The sequence below is a fragment of the Bubalus kerabau genome, chromosome 9 (genome assembly GCF_029407905.1).
Source record: "Bubalus kerabau isolate K-KA32 ecotype Philippines breed swamp buffalo chromosome 9, PCC_UOA_SB_1v2, whole genome shotgun sequence".
Classification (NCBI taxonomy): Eukaryota; Metazoa; Chordata; class Mammalia; order Artiodactyla; family Bovidae; genus Bubalus; species Bubalus kerabau.
The window spans coordinates 23,872,099-23,888,360 of NC_073632.1; the positions used below are offsets into that span (position 1 = coordinate 23,872,099).

Genomic DNA, 16,262 nt, shown 5'->3' on the forward strand with positions numbered 1-16,262 from the left:
GTCAATGTTATTGGGCATATTCATCTAAACAGATCCATTTTTAATGGAAGTTTTATGTTTTCAAATGACTTATTACCTATCCAGACAATATGCCTTGCTAGAAACCAAATTTATTTGCTCATCTGTTTTGTCTCCTATAAGGATAAGAATGTTGATGAATACCTGGAGAGGTGGTTAAAGTCAGTATTTTATAAAATTGCAACTAAAAGAATATCTTCTGTTATATGCAACAAGAGCTACATATAGTACTGGACTATAAACTGGTTTAATTTTATTCTCTTCTTAGGGATTCTCAACAGTGGGTGCTATTAGGCACTTCCATTGTTTTCTCTCATAATGGAACTGGTCAAAATGGTCAGAGAGTGTGGACAAAGGCGTGGTTTATTCACATGTAATTTTCATGTTTCTTTTTCCAGGTTCCACTGACCATCTCCTGTGACCCATTCTGTCCTTCTGCAGTGGTTTAGTCCCGTGTCAGTCTGCCTCAGGATGGGATGCTGTGAGTACAATTTGCCTACCATTTCTAGTCTTTGCCTGTGTCTTTGTTCAGCTTTCATTTGAGTTTGAGTTTTTATCACTGCCTTACCTAGGAGTTTTTATTTCTTTGTGCAAAATATTGTTCTCCATTACTCATGCCCTGGGAGCAGCTTTGCTCTCTGTGAGGCACCAGTTCTGACTGTTCCTCTCATCTCATCACTCTGTGTCTTTGTTGCCTCTGGCCTTTGTGTTTGGAACCTCCTGTGGCCAATGGCTGCCATTAGAAGGTCAAAGCTGCAGTGTGACTGTAACCAAGCAGGACCCTACGAGGCCTTCCGAGAATAGACCTCTGCCCATTCCTCTGCCTGCCTTTTGTCTGTAGAACTTTAGTCAAAGGATGCATTTAATCAGGCAATTGAGGGAAGGCAGAAAGAAAGGAAAACAATCAAGCAAGACAAAATAATAATACTTGAGCCATTAAACGAAGTCAAGGACTTTTAATTCTTTCTCAAGGACCATAGTTTTAATATTCTGAGCCATGTCCTTTGAGCTATTTTGCAGAAACTGAAACCCCCCACCAGGTGGAAGAAGTTAACTGTCTGCTGCCCAGAAGCACTTAGACTCCAGGTTGGTAGGAACCAGAAGGTTGATGATGTTGACTCCTGACTAACTCCACTCAGTCAGAAGAATGTCCATGAGTAGATTGTGCCCTATTCCTCGCTAGTGGCTCCAGCGTGGGTCGCACAGTCTTGAGGGCATCAGCCCCCTTTGCCTGGCAAAGCAATAAAAGCTACTCTTCTATACTTCACCCCAAACTGTCTCCATGTTTCTATTTAGCACTGGTGAACAGAGGCTGAATTTTGGCAACATGACTAAAATGATTCACGGAGGGCCAGCCTTTGAGGTGAATTTATTGGTCCTTCAATAAGATGGATTCTCTGGTGACAGTAAAGAATCCTTCTGCAATGCAGGAGACTTGGGTTCAGTCCCCGGTCCGGAAGATCCCCTGGAGAAGGGAATGGCTACCCACTCCAGTACTATTGCCTGGAGAATTTCATGGGCAGAGGAGCCTAGCAGGCTATAGTCCATGGGGTCATGAAGAGTTAAACACCACTGAGTGACTAACAAAGCAATAACTTTATCAACAGCTGCAAGATGGCACTCACAGTGTTTCTCTCTTTCAGTGTTTATCTTGACAAAGATGTAAAATTTTAACATTGTCAAATAGAACTTAATGAATGGTATAGTTTATTTAATGTGACTTCATGTTGTTTCTCACCACATCTTGATATTGAAATTTCCTCCTCTGGAATACCACTGGAACCTGAGAGAAGACATGTGATAATCTGAGGGAGGAGGTGCACCAGTTAATTTCATGGGCTGGTGACTCGTTTCCTTTGCAGCAGAATGTCTTCCATAGTTAACAGTTCTAGGTGCCTTGGGCTCTGTCCTCTGGTGCAGATACCCTTCAGCACCATTCTGAATGGAGCGCTGAGTAGAGTCCCCACAGACAGGCTGTCTATATAGGCTTTAAGAATCAAGGCTAACTGTTCCAGCATCCTTTGCAACTGTGTCTAAAAGAAATCTTGGTGCTGAGTTTACTAGCCTGTCCTACTGATCAGAGAGGTTTTTTGTTTTATTTTTTCTTTTCTCTTTTTTCTCTTATTTTCTGAAGTTAAATAACATTCTTGTAGACTTCAGTGAAATCCTTGTGGCTATTGTTTGGTTTGGAGGAGCTCTGCTTGCAGTAAACCAAGTCAGAAAACTTGTTGCATCATAGTGCTCTATGAGCTTGGCTGAACTCTTGGGGCCAGGTTTATGATTCTTATCAATATCTCTTCCTGGGATTCTGTAACTCTATATTTATCTGCTCAATGACCTTAGTCTTAAGGTTTAGTAGAAAAATAATGGCCAACGGGACAGATTTCTTTATTCAAGTATTTGTATCTTTCCCAAGTCATAAGTCGGAGAAGGCAATGGCACCCCACTCCAGTACTCTTGCCTGGGAAATCCCATGGACGGAGGAGCCTGGTAGGCTGCACTTCATGGGGTCACTAAGAGTCAGACATGACTGAGCGACTTCCCTTTCACTTTTCACTTTCATGCATTGGAGAAGGAAATGGCAACCCACTCCAGTGTTCTTGCCTGGAGAATCCCAGGGACAGGGGAGCCTGGTGGGCTGCCGTCAATGGGGTCGCACAGAGTTGGACATGACTGAAGTGACTTAGCAGCAAGTCATAAGTCATGTTCCCCTACCCTGGTGGCTCAGACGGGAAAGCGTCTGTCTACAACGCGGGGGGGAGGGACCCGGGTTTGATCCCTGGGTTGGGAAGATCCCCTGGAGAAGGAAATGGCAATCCACTTCAGTACTGTTGCCTGGAAAATCCCAGGGACGGAGGAGCCTGGTAGGCTACAGTCCACGGGGTCGCAAAGAGTTGGACACGACTGAGTGACTTCACTTTCATTTTTTTCACTTTCACTTTCAAGTCATGAAATCCAGTTTAGGTTTTGAATTATTTGTATATTTGTTATGTGGAAGCTTGAGGATGGCACATAGTGAGGGAATTCTTTGAAAGGGCCTATGGAGAATGATTCCTTTCTAACTTTCTAGCTAATTGCACGTGTTATCATTCTAAATATTATGATACTTTTCCCCCAATCAGAACATCAGAACATCACCTAAATTGTAATATGTGATCATTCAGATAATTTGGATGCTGCATTTTGGCAAGGCACTCATTTCTTAATCTGGAACACAGCAATCTTAGATCCAGGTCCTGCTTTCCTTTCTGCCTCTAGACAGGGAATTTCCCCTCTATTCTTTCTCTGCAGCTGTCTGTTTCACAGATTGTAATCTGCTTACTCTGATACCTTTAAATTGGCTATGACACCCGTTAAAGCCTCACTTTTTGTGGAACTATGTTCTAAATTGTCAGATAAGGCAGATGTTAGCTGAAATCTTTTGATATTGCCCAACAGAAATTGCTGGTTTCCTACTCCTTGATAGAGGAATCATTATTACCCTTCAGCATGTACTCCATTTAAATTCATCCAGTTTTGCTTTTTTTTCCTCATGTGGATTTATTTACAACTTCACTTCCTGTACTAATTTCCATTGTTTTTAACTTTGGCTGCAGATGAGTGAATCCAATTCAAAGAAGCTCAAGTAAAAGAGCTCACGTTATTATCAACATTCACAGATATCTCATGAAGCCAAAGGCAGGATATATATTAGACTTTAGGAAAGAAAAACTAAGAACCTAAAAGCTATCTTCTTCATTTCAATTAAGTTGATCTCCCATCTCTGTGTATCTTTTTCATTTGTTTCTCTCTACTGACTAGAATTCTGTTGGGCCAGAGTGGTAATTCTGGCATTTGGTACTCTCAGCTACAATATCTGTGTCCTAATTCCAGTCCACAGGTGTGAGGATCTGATTGGCCGAGTGGGGAACATTATGCCTTCACGTCCAATCAGCTCTGACTATGAGATTGAGCTGAGTAGGACCTAGAGAGCTGTATAGCCATAAGGACTTGGGAACCAGAATTTGGAATAGGGACCTATGATCTGGTAGACATACAGAAAGTAATTCATTTTGTTCTCCATTGGGTACAAGCATGGATGACATGGAACAGCATTAAACAGTGTGTCAGTTCAAGAGGCTCAGAGAGTTTGTTAATTTTATCCATAAGGCTTTGTAGGTTATACTTAGTTTCAAGGATACTTTCACTCATTAAACTCAAAGTAGCATTATTACTTTAGTTTTATTCTCTGCTGTCTAAATAGTATCCACATGTATTTAGCCTGCTGCTGCTGCTGCTGCTAAGTTGCTTCAGTCGTGTCCAACTCTGTGTGACCCCATAGACAGCAGCCCACCAGGCTTCCCGTCCCTGGGATTCTCCAGGCAAGAACACTGGAGTGGGCTGCCATTTCCTTCTCCAATGCATGAAAGTGAAAAGTGAAAGGGAAGTCGTTCAGTCGTGTCTGACTCTAGCGACCCCATGAAGTGCAGCCTACCAGGCTTCTCCGTCTGTGGGATTTTCTAGGCAAAAGTACTGGAGTGGGGTGCCATTACCTTCTCTGGTATGCAGCCTAGTTCAGTACTAAAATTGATTTACACTTAATTTTAAGCTCATCTCCATTTGCTTTTTAAAAAAAATTCTTTATTTCGTTCTTTCTTTGCTGGATTTCACTGGCCAATCATTTCATGAACAAACTCAAGGATACTGTAATCCCTAAAGCCTATTTGAAAATATGTGGTTTCTTTATATTTGAAGAATATCTTTTGTTCAGAAATTTGGTTATGGTGCTGTACTCTGTCTGCCTAGAGTGTTGCTGTGGAGGAGTCTGTGCACGTGTCTCTGTGCCCAGTTGCTAACTCATGTCTGACTGCTTGCAACCCCGTGTACTGTAGCCCACCAGGCTCCTCTGTTCATAGTACTTTTCAGGCAAGAATACTGGAGTGAGTTGCTGTTTCCTCCTCCAGGGCATCTTTCCCACCCAGGGATCCAACCCTAATCTGCACTGGCAGGCAGATTTTTTTTTTTAACCAGTGAGCCATCAAATTCTGAGAGCTTGTTTATTTCCTTCTGGTTTAAGAGGGTTGCTTTATTTACCTGAAGATCTATGTGATTCTTTTCTTACAATGAACGTTCAATAAATTCACCAGGATATATCTTGGGGTTGGTTATTTTCTGTCATTGTTTCCCCCCCTTGGATACACTGTGTTTATGTTTCAAGGAGATTCTCTTATAAAATACCTGGGACAATTTTCATTTGATGAGTTTGTTTTCAAGAGTAATAAATATGTGTGTTTTGGGTCTCTTATGAAATCATTTTCAATAAAAAAACCTTGTTATTTTCTATTTTATTTAATTTTAGTTTCTCTAGCCAACCTATGTTGTGTCTCCCTGGATTTCAGGCATGTGATCCTGTTTTTCACTGATCAAAAACTGGATTTTCTTTCTTGGCGATGTTTCTGCATTGTTCTCTCCTTTCTTTACTGAATTCTGCCAGTTTATTCTTCACTTACTTCTGTTGTCATATAATTTCATCCTTCAAACTTTCTATCTCTTCCTTGTCCCTTTGTGGAGGTTTGTCATAATTAGTGGAAACTAATTATGAAAAAAAAACATGGAGAAACTCTGTGATTTCCTTTATTCATATATCTTTTTTTTTTATCATCTATTCTTAGAGATTTTATGGTTGCTTTTTGAATATTAAAGTGAAAGTGAAGTCACTCAGTCGTGTCTGACTCTTTGCGACCTCATGGACTGTAGCCCACTAGGCTCCTCCATCCATGGGATTCTCCAGGCAAGAGTACTGGAGTGGGTTGCCATTTCCTTCTCCAGGGGGATGTTCCTGACCCAGGGATTGAACCTGGTTCTCTCACATTGTGGGCAGACGCTTTACCGTCTGAGCCACCAAAACCTCACTGTTTACCATTAAAAATTATGACTCTCCTTGAATGGAATGATCAACACTTAAATCACTATGCTAAATGGTAAAGGTGAACACTCCTCTCTGAAATGAAAATCTTTTACAAAGCAATACCAAAAGCATAAAATAACATCTAGTTACAACCAAAGACTGAAAGAATAATTTACCACCTGATTAAAGTACACATCATGTTTAAATGGGACTGGAATTATTTCCTTTTTGCATAGATAATATAAGGCAAATGTGGTGACTGAGCTGATGAAGATCAAAGCTTTGATTGAGGCTTTGTTGTCTCAAATATCCTTTAACAAAATCTGCTATATTTGCCCTGGATACATATATTCTTCCATTATTTTTTTTTTCATATGTGTGTGTATGTGTATGTGTAGAACAGTTAGCAATACTCATTAAATCTCTGCCTCTCTGACTTGAAATCTGGTTGTTTCTCCTTACTTGTATCTTCCTGCTGCTCTTCACCTGAATTGAACATCAATACTGAACTTCACCTGGAACTGCTTCTTCTTGTCCCCCTTGTGTCCCTTGGTGCTGTCATCTTGATCAATAATTGGATAGACCCTGGAAGCCTAGGACATTGATTTTTCTCCCTTTTTGAATTTTTAAATTAGCTCTATAGAGGCATAATTTACATATAATGAAATGCACATATATTAAGCGAGTGAGAGTCAGGTGGGAGCAAAAGTCTTCAAAAATGAAAGAGCTTTCAAAACTCCAGAAACTGAAGTTTTGAGAAGGGAGAATAGAGAAATGATTTAAAAGCAGCAATGGGAAGCAGTGAGAGCAGCTCACCCACTTCCGGGCATGGAGGAATGTGGAGGATAGACGTGAAACAACCTTTGCTCCTGAGGGAGCTGGAAAGTGGGGTCCTCAGGGGACAGTTGCATGTCACTGAAAATAAGATTATCAACAGTGACACGGGTCCCCACTGCTTATAGAACAGTCCTGTGTTCCCATATACACTGAGTTTTTAGCTTTTACATTTCTTTTTTAGCCAAGTAGAACTTGGAGATTTTTAAAAAGTAAAAGAGAAATGTGATTGCTGTTTAGTTGCTAAGTCATGTCCAACTCTTTTGCAACCCCATGGACTATGGCCCACCAGGGTCCTCTGTCCATGGAATTTCCCAGGCAAGAATACTGGAGTGGGTTGCAATTTCCTTCTCCAGGGGATCTTAAAAACACATTCTTAATAAGAATTACAAGGCTTCCCTAATGACTCAGTTGTAAAGAATCTGCCTGCCAATGCAGAGGATGCTGGTTCAGTCCCTGGTCTGGGAAGAATCCATATGCCAAAGAGCAGCTCAGCCTGTGTGCCAGAACTACCGGGACTGTGCTCTAGAGCCAGGAAACTGCAATTACTGAGCCCACGTGCTGTAGCTACTGAAGGCTGTGCTCCCTAGAGCCTGTGCTCCTCAGTGAGAGAAGCCCTGCAAAGAACTGTAGCTGCCACTCTCTGCAACTAGAGAAAATCCCATGCAGAACCAAAGACCCAGAACAGCCAAAAATAACTAAATACTTTAAAAATAGAATTCCAGCAGAAATAGTCGTCCACTTTCCCATCCGTGCTGTCCTGAGATCCAGCTTTCAGGAAACTACAGCTTTTTCTGCAATTTACCTCCATATTTTGGAATGACCTGCCTCTACTACAGTGTCATATTATTTTTCACTTTTGGGTATTTTTTTTCCTGATTTTTTGTAACAAATTTCTTTCACACACACTTTTCCTCCATCTTCCTGATAAAGTCATACCCAATTTTTTGGTAAATGTTCAGTGTATACATTATTATAATAGATATATAAGCCCTATTCAACCTTTTTATAGTATATCAAAATTTGTTTTGCTCTCTTGTGAAATTCTCTGAAGTTAAATTCAGAATCATTTTAAATTTCATTAATTTTTAATATACCTGTTAATAAGCTGTTAATATACCTATTTAATAATACCCACCCATAAGCTTTCCACCCATAAACTCTCCAAAACAGCCATGAATCTTCCAACACATTCAAATGCATAAATCATGTATCAATTCTATTCTTTTTCTGAAGGTGTTTATCTTGAAACTCTGTGATTTCCTTGAAGGACCTTGTACTCTAAGTAAAACAGCATGTAGCATAGTTATCCTTACAGAATTTTTCCTTTTGCCTCCATTCTCTGTTGGATTCTCTTCATGATATATCTTCCACGTTTTGCCCTCTTGGTTTATTCCCTACTTTTGGTGGTACTCACATTATCCAGTAGTTTATGAAAAGAGGGTATATTGGAGTAAACTTTTGAGAGCTTGCATATTTGAAAACGTCTTTGACCTTCTCTTAAACTTAACTGATTTTCTACCTTGGAATACAATACTGGGTTGAAAATCATTTACCTTCAGACTTTTTTATTGTGTGTGTGAAAGCTGTATTATAGTCAAGCTTCCAAAGTTGCATTAAAAGTTAGGTGACGTTTAATTTTGCTCTTTCATCGCTTATAAAAGCTTCTAACTATTTCTGGATTTTTGAAAATTTTGATGCTGTGACTTAGTGAGGTCACTATTCATCTAATTTCCTTGGCTTTCTGTAGTCTCTTTTAACTTGGATGTTCAGGTACTTCAGGTCTGGTAAAACTATTGGTGTTATTTTTTGAGAATTTTTACCCTACAAATTTATTTTTCTTAGGCTGGGATGGCTTTATTTTGATACTAAATATTGTAAACTGCTGGTGTAGGAAATGGAACCCCACTCTAGAATTCTTGCCTGGAAAATTCCACAGGCAGAGGAGCCTAGTGGGCTACAGTCCATGGGGCTGCAAAGAGTTGGACACACCTGAGCGACTGAGCACGCATGGTAAACTGCCCCAAATATTCTTATCTCTTCTCTTTGATCTCCCATCTTAGGTCTTAAATTCCTTTTTGAGAGATTTCTAACAACTTGACTGACAAAATTGGCTCTGTAATCATATTTTTAAAATGCAAGAATTCTTATTTTTGTATAGCTTCATTTTAAATAGCATCTCTTTTAAATATCAATGGATGAAGTAAATAATACAGTACTTACAGAGCATTTGAAACATACCAGTAAATAGATGCAAATTTATTTACATCATTTTCTAAAAAATTATAAATGATTCATATTAAATGTAAGTTATAAAATATTAAAAGTTTTCTTTTGATCTCAGCATAGTCTCTGTTGTCTCTGATTTCTTGTTTGTTTTGGTATCTGCATTGACTAAAATAATTCTTTCTTCATTGACAGGTTATTCTGAGCTGTCTTTCCATATTTCAGAGTGAAACCCTAAAATTCTGACTACAAACTGTGGCAAGGGCAATACTTGTTGATTGCCGTATTTCACTGATTAATTAGGGATTGGTCATTTCACAAGGGATCCATAATGATTGACTTTTTCTTTGTCCTAATCAGTTTTTCCTTAGAGAATATCTTCCCTTTCAACCCTGAAGATATAAACCAAAGAATCCCCAGTAGGTCTTACTCCTCATACGTAATCTTTTGTTTAGTTTCCCAGCTTTGGTTTCCAGCACCTCTGCTGTAGCTTTGCTTAGTGTCTTGAGTCAAGAGGTATTCAGTTTAGCCTCACTAGAGAGTGAACGGCCAAGCTTCCCCATGGAGAAGAATTGCTTGGCTGTTCCTCTGTGATCCAGGGGTCAAGTGCACCCTATAAAGATCTTCAGTCTATTCTTCTGTTCTGAAACTACACGGTATTTCTGCTTTCATTGACTGCTGCAATACTTGCAGTTTTTGTACCTCCAAATCTTGAGACTTTCCAAGTTGCTGAGATGTGCGGTTTCTAATTTCTTGGTTTCTACACCCTTGAGCTCCTGAGTAACTTTTTTTCCCTCCTCTGTGTAGTTACCAATGAGCTATTAGCTTTCTGACTTCTAAAATTTCATTAAATCTTGTTTTCTGAGATTTACTCTCCCATTCTCACTGTCTTTATATATTAGTATCATATTAATTAGTTCTTTTGTTATAACTCTAGTAGGATTTTAAGAAAGGTTGGTGGTTAATATAGATATTTAATTTTCAGTGTTTCATTAGAAACTCATATCTATACAAATGATTTCAATCTTTTTTAATAAAAAGAGAGGACTTTTCAGAGTCTTTGAGAAATGAATTAGACATAGGATTTATGCAGTTTATGTTGTGAGAATGATAGGTATGGGTTATCCTGCTGAGAATCAAGTACATTTCTATTAAATCTTATAGTTTTAAGGATAAACCTTAGAAGCAAAGTCTTTCTTTGGTAATGGAGAACTATATATTATTGTTAACTGAAATACCAAGATGTTTCCCAGAATGTTTAAGTAAATTAAGCATTAAGTAAATTCTGCTTAAGTAAATTAAGGTTAAATAATTTTTTTCAATTCTCTTGGCTTGAAATGCTGCAGGAGAGAAAAGCACAATGGTACAACCAGAATAGTATTAAATTCAGATGTGCTTTTATAGTGAAAGGATTATTTATTTCTTTCTTACCTTAAATTTTCAGACTACATTTAAGCTCTGTATTATTTTTTTTTTTTCTCCGTTTTGGGATTTGGTTATTTTTAAAAAATTTATGCCCACTACCATTGAAGACATTGAAGTAAACTATTGCAGAATTGTGTAAATAATTGTGTCTTTGTGTGTTTTGTTTTTGTTTGTTTGGGTTTTGGTATTAGTTACTTCAAGGACTTTCCAGGATTCTGGTAGACTCTGGGGTAGCTTTTCAGAAAAATGCAAATTTATTGACTTTTATTTGATGGTTATCTATTAAGACTTTGGGCTTACTTGGTGGCTCAGATGGTAAAGCGTCTGCCTGCAATGTGGAAGAACTGAGCTCAATCCCTTGGTTAGGAAGATCCCCTGAAGAAGGAAATGGCAACCCATTCCAGTATTCTTGCCTGGAAAACCCCATGGACAGAGGAGCCTGGTAGGCTACAGTCCATGTGGTTGCAAAGAGTTGGACATGACTGAGCGACTTCATTTTCTTTCTTTCTTATTAAGATTTTGCATTGTTATTTTAACCTCTTAAAGAATTTTTTTTTTGGATAAGTATATGGTTTGATGATTTTAATGTTGGAGTTCCTTGGTAGTAAAATGTAGTTTAAAATATGTGTCATTTCAATTTTTTTTAATGTTTATTTAACAAAAGATGAGAAACACTCCATTAAATATTTATGTTAGTGGGGTAAGGTATTTCAACATTTCATGAATATTTAACTGCAAAATTATCTTAGAGTCAATGAGATATGGTAATTTGTGTGTATATTAACTACCTGTGTATATATGTAATTAGTTCTGGCATCAAACAGTAAGGGAATATTATAATTTTATGCTCTCTAATAAGCAAATTATTATGTTGATTCTTATGAAATTCATGAATGCATTCTAAACACTTTAATAGTTTATTATGAATATATTATTTTATATTAAGACTCAGGATTGCTTATTGTTTTATTCTCTATGTTATTGGTAGGATTGATTTAGGACAAATGGATGTATGCGTTTACATTTTTTCTAAGATTTATAAAGCTTAGAATGGATATTAGAAAAATACTATTGTCTTAAACCATTTATTTTTTCCTGGAAAGACTGTTATTTCTTTATTTGCATATAGCCTTTTCCTAACAAGAATCACAGAAACTTTCCTTGTATTTCAATTCTAAAAAGAACTCATTTAGTGTTTACATGTACTATACTTCTATGTTGCTTTATATTTAAAAGGCATTTTACATAAATTGCATCAGTGACATTTTGGCAGCATATATATTTATATCTATGCATTGAACAATTATTTACATTTATTGGATATAAATAAATCCAAAAAAATGGAGAGCCAAATACATCTAGTTGGCTCTCCATTTTTTTTTAGTTAAGTCGTAAAGTCTATGATTTCTTTCTCATTACCTTTCAAAGTATGTTCAGTAAAAGGATAATATTTCCTAAATACTTATTTCTTTTCACAAGTTTTGGCAGGGTAGGTAAGGAGATAGCGTGTATATTAACTCATGTGATGTTTCCTCTTTTGAAATTGTGTCAATTCTATATATTCTAAAATAGGATTCGCCTATTAAGCATTCCTTATAGAGAAGACAAATATCCCCATACCTCATTAAATCTTTACTGTGATTAAGGAAGAGCTCAACTTTGTCCTTTCAAGGGCAATATTTTTCTGTAATATGTAGATGTATTTCCAGCACTAAAATAAGTTTTTAAACGCATATGCAAAGCAACCTAAGTGCATAATCCTGGTAGAGCTTTGTAAAATTTCCACCAATTTTTATAGTTTTCTTCTGTATCTAATTTAATACCACTTTCATTTTGATGGTGGATCTTCATTAAGGTCAAAAGTTTAATTTCATTTTCATATAAACAGTTATATTTAGCACTCATTTTTCTTTAATTTGTGTTATAATTAGAATAACATGTAAAATTGGCATAAACTTATTTGGGTGAAAATACAACTGACATTTGGAAACTGATGGAAGCAGAAGAGACCCAGTAGAAAGCAGTTCGGCAGCTTTGAGTATTTAGTGAACCGCAGTCATCATCAGCTATACTTCACTGAGGAAATAGAGAGTTGGCTAATCCGGTAAGCAGGCAAAGTAGAGGTCAGTTAAGAGAGCTGCTGATACAGTGGAACTCTGAGCATCCCCTAAGAACAGGGACAGGGTGATGCAGTTAGAGGAAACCTGTGTCATGTTTCTGCAGAAGGAAAAATTTCTTTTGTTAATATGCAAAACTTGAATAGATTTAAATTCTTTTAGTTCCGCTTAAATAAATTATGGTACGTACAGAGTATGGACTACTGTTATAAAATATGACAGGGAGGCCTGCCGTGCTGCAGTCCATGGGGTCGCAAAGAGTCGGACACGACTGAGCGACTAAACTGAACTGAACCATGTATCGTGAAGCCAATCTAAGTGCAGTGGCTGTAGTTCAGTATGAATGTTTATGTGCATCGGTCTAACTGCTTCTAAGTGGGATTCAGTGACTCTGGCAGGAAATGCACTCTTTAATCACTTCAAACAGTTTGTGTTTATATTACAATCAGTATTGCTTTTACAATGCTAAAAAAGAAACCCAAACACTCAGAGATGGCTCTCAGAGTTTTATCTTCTTTTTCTGATCTGTTTCACCTCCATCTTTGCTACAATAGATGAAGACTTTCATTGGTATCTTTAATATCATTTAGTTCAGATCACCTAATGGGGGCAAGGTAAAGAAGAAGCCTAGGGAGCAGAATTCCATCCTACAAAATATCTGCTTACGTCAAATGGGAAAATATTACTTTCCATACACAGATGTTAGAGTAAAATAAGGCAATACATGTCAGGTGCTCAGAATTCTGTCTTGCACATAGGAAGTGTATATGCTGCATTATCAATCGTGTATTTGTTGTTGTGACCAAGTCTAGCCAACTGACCAGGTGCGAATAGAAATTATGCTTTTGGTGCCAAACTTGAGAGTGAAAAGAGGGTGGGCTCAAGGCAGACAGATCTGGTCGTGTACTCCGGCTTCATCTCTTTCAGCTTTGTGTTCTCAAACAAGTGATTTTATTCTCTTTGCTTTAATTTTTTATTCTGTAAAATGGTTATTATAATAATGATCGCCCAGAGCCTGTGAAGGTTAAGCAGTGTTGAAGGATATAAAACACTGAATACCTGGCAGAGTGCCCATGGGCCCTCCCTCTAGCTGCCCCCCTGCCTCCCTCTCTCCATCACTTCTTGCTTTTCTCTTTATGACTGAACTAGCTTTCTTTTCTCCTTTCTTTTTATTCCAGTAAGATCTGTATGCATTCTCTTTGCATTTTTTTTTTTTTTTGGATGATAAGCCCTTCCTAGAGACTTGCTAAAGGTTGTTATGTTTTAGTATTATAGTCCTGAGGATTATATCTGTTATTAAATTTTAGAGTATAATTTGAGCTTCTACCTGGAGAGAATCAACATTACTAGCTATTTCAGTTTGCTGCTTTCCTGATCTTCATAGATGCAGAATTGGAGTGCAACTTTAATTATTCATTTCTATTTTGATGGTCCCATTCATTTTTTATGATTTTGGGAATCATTTAGGACAGCTCCCTCACTTGTTTCCAAATGGGACTTTTGCTCTAATACCACTGACAACCTTCATGCCTTAGTTTTTTTTTTTTTTTGTTTGTTTGTTTTTTACAAGGTAATTTTTACCTTGCAAAAGTGTATGGAATTTTAGAGAACATCCAAACAGATTTTTTTTTTCTGTGCATCTTTTCTTTAATTAAAAAAAAGAGAAAAAAGAGAAAAAAAAAGAGAGAAAGAAAAGTGTCTTTGGAACTGGAGGAGGAAGTTAGAGAAAATTAGATGCAAGTGATTGAAACTTGTCAATATATGTAAACTGAATATTTCTACATGTTTTTATTCCTTGGAAACAGTCTTCTCTGTGTACATGACATATAAAGGTTGGTAATAACTTATACACTGAATTATTTTCTTTATCTTTTGATTGTATTTTAAGAGAACACTTCAAGATTGATATTACATGAAAGGTTGGCTCTCAACCTTGCTTTGCCTGAAGATTATGCAATTTGGGAGGGCCCTCTTTCATAAAAGGAATAAAAATTTAAACCACAAAGTTGTATAAAAATGTAAACATTTAAATGGGATAAATAAAAAAACCTAAAAACTTGCATATTCTACAAATGTCTAGAAATTAACTTACTCTAGTATTTTTATTAATGATCTGCTTCACAAAGCACAGTAATACTGTTTCCTATGTATTCAGTTGAATGCTCTTTCATTACCTCATTAAATGACAAATAATTGTGCAATATTCACTATAGCAACTACAGAATTAACCTTTCTTTCTACCATAGCTGATTCAAGTTTGTTTTTCATTAGTAAGAGCTGGGATACATTCAATATGAAATATTATAATAAGCTATACCTACTATTCAGGCTTTCCTGGTGGCTCAGATGGTGTAGAAATCGCCTGCCATGCAGAAGACTTGGGTTCAATTCCTGGGTCAGGAAGATCCCCTGGAGGAGGGCATGGCAACCCACACCAATATTCTTGCCTGGAAAATTCCATGGAAAGAGGAGCCTGCCAGGGTATTATTTCAAAGTGTTGGACATGACTGAGCAACTGAGCACACATTTCTACTATTAATAGTGCTGATCTCAGTATGTGCACCATACACACAGTAATTCTACTTCTAATACATTTCATTTTGAGAGATTCCTGTAAAACATTATATTGTGCTGATAATGATATATGCTGCATTATTGAGAATATTCCTGAAAGAAAATAGAGCTTCCATTTTGATTGGGGGTCACTGAGAGCTAAATCCTTTCCTTTACAATGTCTGATAATTAGAAGAATTTTCCCCATTCTCCTCTTGCTTCATACATTTCAAACCTTATTTCTTCTTTCCTAGTTACAAATGTCCTCTGCTGGGAAATACAGGCCTGTTTATACCACAATATGGACTCTGGATGTATACATTCCTTAACATTTCTTTTAATGATGCCTGGTGAGTGAGCAACAATTGAACTATACATGGGAAAAACTGTAAAACATAAACACATCCAAACCAGGTAAATATATCCCCTATTCAACTTTCCGTTAGCCTGATTCTAAAGTATACATGGCTCCTCCATTGACACCTCACTCCAGGGGATTTGTGATGGAGAGGGAGTTGAGAGAAAAGAGATGGCAATCTAACCAGTTGTGTTAAAATCTCTCACTTTTGAAAGTTTTAGAAAAAACAATGTTTCTGTGAGCTCATTGCAAAGGGAGATCCTAGGGCCTGGGAAGGGCCTCCTCTAAGAAAATTGCCCAGAAGTTAAGGTTCATTAGCTTCACAGCAAATCTGCCTCTGATTACAGCACTTTCTGAGAAAAAGGTTCACCCTGTAGGATCCTGCTCTCTGCAGTCTCAGATCTGCCACACTAGAGTTTGTGTCTGGTTATGTTTTCTTATTCAGTTTTTTTTTTTTGTTTTTTCCCTCAAAAGTTATGAGCAAATCCAAAGGACTGAGATTGTGACCCACAAACTGTTGCCTGCTTCTTAGAGCACTCGTTCTGTGTGAACTATTAAAAAATGAATGACTTCCAGCAATACAACACAACAAGAAGTTGGATGAAACCAAAGATGCGTATTGATCTAACAAAAGGGAGGCCTGGTCAAGTCATTGAAGGTAGAAAGGCAGGTGCTGAAAAGCTCTATTGCTTCCCAGGTGGCGCTAGTGGTGAAGAATCCGCCTGCCATTGCAGGAGACACAAGAGACATGGGTTCGATCTCAGTGTCAGGAAGATCTCGGGCAGGAGGAAGTGACAGCCCACTCCTTTTTCTTGCCTGAAAAATTCCACGGGCAGAGGAGCCT

At 37.6% G+C, this 16,262-nt stretch overlaps 1 long non-coding RNA gene across 1 annotated transcript; it reads left to right on the top strand.

Annotated features, from left to right (window-relative positions):
• Positions 1-12,327: 12,327 nt before the first annotated feature.
• On the top strand, positions 12,328-16,014 carry LOC129659967 (uncharacterized). The gene is made up of 3 exons (XR_008718263.1): positions 12,328-12,494; positions 15,315-15,410; positions 15,893-16,014. It is a non-coding gene; the product is annotated as an uncharacterized LOC129659967 (long non-coding RNA).
• The last annotated feature ends 248 nt before the right edge of the window (positions 16,015-16,262 follow it).